We start from the raw sequence: 4,608 nt of genomic DNA, 5'->3' as shown, positions 1-4,608 counted from the left end.
TAGTTTGTGAATTTCTCAATAAATGTTCCCCAAAAGACCATATCTAGTCAATGAAAAATATTCAAAAGTTTGACATGATGTAGCATCACTATTCAAAAGGAAGGAAGGCATATGGCAGTGCAGCGAGAGATACAAAGATAGAGAGACATAGGGAGAGACAGACAGAATGGAAAGACAGAGGGAAGAGTGACCAGGAAGAATAAATGAGCTTCCTCCCACCATATTCCTGTTAGAAAGCCAGCATCTTCAGGGGTTCTTCTAGGGAAAGAGTTTGCTCAGCAAAGACTTCTTCATGGTGGTCTTGAGTTCCTTGTTCCTCATACTGAAGATGATGGGGCTGAGGAAGGGTGTAAGGACTGTGTAGGTGAAGCCCATCAAAGTGTCTCCTCCAAGAGACTGGGGGTCCTTGGGCTTTAGGTAGATGACAGAAGCAAAGCCATAGTGCATGATCACCACTGTGAGGTGGGATGCACAGGTGGAGAAGGCTTTGTGTCGCCCCTCAGCTGAGGGGATCCTCAAGATGGCAACAACAATGAAGGCATAGGAGAGCAGAATGAGGAGGAAGCAGCCCAGAAGGGCTGAGATACACACCAGGCCCAGAACTTTGGCCACTACTGGTACATCCTCTCCACAGGCCAGCTTCAGCAGAGGTGGCATATGGCAGAAGAAATGGTGGATGTCATTGGGTCCACAGAAGGTGAGATTGAATATGGCTGTTGTGACCACAATCCCCATGACAGAGCCACCAACACAGGACCAGGCCACCAGACAGGCACAGCCACGCGGGCTCATGAGCACATTGTAGCACAGTGGGTGACAGACGGCCACATAGCAGTCATAGCCCATGACAGTGAGTAGGAAGGAGTGGGTGAAGCCAAATGTGAAGGAGAAGAGCATCTGGCAGGCACAGGCCAGGTAGGAGATGGAGCAGTGGGGCACAGCAGGTCGGCCAGCATGCACGGGATGATGGCCAAGGTGTAGAGGATCTCAGAGATGGACAGGGCGCACAGAAAGAGGTACATGGATGTGTGGAGGCTGTGCTCACTCCAGATGGTGACCATGATGATCAGGTTGCCCAGTAGTATGAGCAGATATATCAGCAGAAACAGCAGGAAGAACATCAGCTGAAGGCGGGGAAAGGTGGAAAAGCCAATGAGGATGAACTCAGACATGAAGGTGAAGTTTAGACCAGGTATGGCAGCCATACCTGATGGGAGACAGAAAACATTACTCAGTGTTTAGGAGCACAAGGGTTCCCAGTGAGTTCTGGCCTCCAAGAACATGTGAGAGGCTCCTTCACCTATCCAAGATATGATTAGTTGACCTGCAAATACGTATTTATGTTATCATCCCTTAGCATTTATAGGGCATTAGGTTCAGCACAGTCCTATCTACCAGATATAAAAAATTCAGGTGCTCAAATCCCTTTTGAGAATACAGCAGTGTTGCATAGAACGTATGAACATACTCTCAGACTTTAAATCATGTTCAGATGACTTAGAATATTGAACACAATGTATTGTGATATATGTAGTCATTACACCATATTTTTAAAAGAATTATCACAAGAAAAAAGTTGACATTTGCTTAATATAGATTCAGGAATCACAGACCTAACTACATTTTTGAAACACAGATGCAGAATTCATGAATATAGGACGAACTGTAATAATGTGCTGAGATTTAAACAAAATCATGGATCTTAAGTACATGACCTCTGATAAGAACTCAATAAATAGTGCTACTGATAAAAACAATTATTATTACTACTATTTTTAAATCGCAGTGCTAGGACCTCAGAGTTTCTACTCAGTGACATGTCAGTTGAGTCCCCAATTCAAAAGTAGATGACTTGGCTGAGTACCGTGTCTCAAGCCTGTAATCCTAGCTACTTGGAAGGTGCAGATAGGGAGGGTCATGGTTCAATGCCAGCCCAGAGAAAAAGCTCACAGGACCCCATCTCACCAGGTGGTGTTCCCCTGTCATCAAAGTTACACAGGAAGTAAAAATAAAGAGAATTTTGGTCTAGGCCAGCCCAGTTAATGCAAGAATGTGTCTCAAAAATAACTAAACCAAAAGGGTTGGGGACATGGCTAAAGTGGTAGAGCACCTACCTAGCAAGTGGGAGGCCCTGAGTTCAAACCCCAGTACTGCCAAAAAGAAAGAACTAAATGGTAATGAAATTTGAAATGACAACTAAGTCAAATTGATTGTATGCTAGAACATATACGGTATTAGTAGAAAAACTGGCAAAACTTCAGACCTGTAGTCTGATTAAAATAATTGTGGTGATGTTAAATTCCTGATAATTATACTAGGGTTATGTATTGTACTGCTGAGAGAAGTTATGTGAGAAAAGTACAAGAATTTTCTGTATTGTATTTGCCAATTGTCTCAAGTTGTTTTTTTTTTAAATGAAAAGTAAAACAAAAGGGGCACTATTCAAATTAGCACCAAAAATGATTAAGTATATAGGCTTTAGTTTAACCCAGACCATAGAAGACATCCATGGAAATCAACTAAACCTCTCATGAACAGAAAACATGGCAGATAATTTTTTAAAATCTTGAAATTGAAAGACAACAATAGCCAGATGGTAATTCTCCCACATAGATAATCTCCCCAAAGATGTCCTCGTAAAATATGTAGTTGGAGTTCTTGAGAAAGTGACATACTTATTACAAAACTTCCACGACTAAATAAAGATCCATGAATAACGAGGCTAACCTTGACATAGATGAGGGAAAGGAAGCCCTAAAAAGTAGACAAAATGGAAGCCTTAGACAAAAAATCAGGCCTTGATAGGTGAGATCACAGCACACATTTAATAGGCAAAGGAGGAATTGTTCAGAGGAAGCTGTTGAGAAAAATATCTTTCTATAGAGATAAGAGATACATTCAAAGACAGAATCAAGAGTAATAAAGGGCCTAACTGTGGAAGATAAAAATAAAATAACTAAAAGAAATGTTTGCCAGCTACTTGGGGGGCAAAAGCAGAGGATCATGAGTCTGAGACCAGCCTGAGCAAAATTAGTGAGACACTACCTCAGAAACAAAAACTTCCAGGAACTGGTGACTCATGCCTGTAATCCTAGGTATTTAGGAGGTTGAGATCAGGAGGATCTCAGTTTGAGGGCAATCCAAGCAAAAAGTTCTAGAGGCTCCATCTCAACCAATAAGTGGGCATGGTATGCACCTGTCACCCAGCTATGGTGGGAAGTACAAAATAGCAAGACTGCAGCCCAGGCCAGCCTGGGCAAAAACAGTGAGACCTTATTTCAAAAATAACCAGAGAAAAACAGGCTGGAAGCTTGGCTCAAGAGGTAGAGTGTCTGCCTAGCAAGTGTAAAACCCTGAGTTCAAACCCCAGTACTCAAAAACAAGAGAAAAGAAAACATTTAAAATAATAAGCAAATCAATAAAATAAATGTTGGATGATTATTTTTCATTGTGGGGACTTCTTAAAAATCAAATCAAACTATTAAAAAAAGAAAAGCTTGAGCCAAAAAATAAATAACTAATGTGATAAAGACCAATATTGACATCACAGAGCTCTTAAACAAAGAGAATCGTGGATAAAGTTAATACTTGACAGTCTGCAAGAAGATACGTGCAGTGTTAAAACACCAGTAATCCTAGATACCAGGAGGCAGTTCAAGGTTAGCCCAGCCAAAAAAGTTAGTAAGACACCATCTCAACAAACAAGCTGTGTATACTGGCAAATGCTTGTGATCCCAGCTACTCAGGAGGCATAAGAAGGAGGATCACCATCTGAAGAAGCCCTGAGCAAAGAGTGAGACCCTATATGAAAAACAATGTAAAGAAAAAAGGGCTGGAAGCATGGCTCAAGACCTGAGAACTTGTCTAGCAAGTGCAAGGCCTCAGTTCAAATCCCAGTCTGTCAAAATATATTTTTTAAACCCAGAAGACTAATATTGAAACTATACAAAGAATGTCCACAAACCAACAAGAAAAACAGACTGCAGTTGGGGTAGAAAATGGACAAGAGTAATCCCAGGCAATCTGCAGAAAAGGAAGTGCAGTAGGTTAATAGCAAAATCAAACACGCAACTTGGAACAATAAAGTAAGGAAAGAAAAAGAATGAAAAACCACAAGGAAGTGACATCATCTTTCATCAGTGTAAGAAAATTTAGGAAGCTGGATGCTGCTACAGGTTGGCCTACACTAAAGCCGACAAATTTTTATTTACTTCAAAATAACACTAGAAGAGACTGGGCTTTTCCAACCTGTGGAAATCATAAATGCTTGAGGACATGGATACGATGTTTACCCTGATTTGATCTTTCCACATTATATACATAAATCAAATTATCACACTAGACACCATAAATGTATACAAACATTGTTGGTCAAGTGAAAAAAAAAAACCTAAGGCAGCCATTCCATCAAGGACCTGGTAGTTCATCATCAAATTCCAGGACACTTACTCTATGACCCATACACACAGCTCCTGGAAATCCACTTGAAGACACTTCTCACACAGGTAAAGGGATGTGACCAAGGACACTCAGTGCAGCATTGTGTGGGATGGCACAGAGTTGGGGTAGCCTGAAGAACCTCACAAGCTGGGAAAGTGGGGGAGTAAA

General features: G+C 41.2%; 1 pseudogene; it reads right to left on the bottom strand.

The window, feature by feature from the left end:
- Positions 1-258: 258 nt before the first annotated feature.
- LOC141416342 (olfactory receptor 10H1-like) lies at positions 259-1,205 on the bottom strand (annotated as a pseudogene).
- Between the last annotated feature and the right edge of the window lie 3,403 nt (positions 1,206-4,608).

This window comes from Castor canadensis, chromosome 14 (assembly GCF_047511655.1).
Source record: "Castor canadensis chromosome 14, mCasCan1.hap1v2, whole genome shotgun sequence".
NCBI lineage: Eukaryota > Metazoa > Chordata > Mammalia > Rodentia > Castoridae > Castor > Castor canadensis.
The sequence above is the reverse complement of the archived record's forward strand: the minus strand, read 5'-3'. Positions and strand labels throughout refer to the sequence as shown.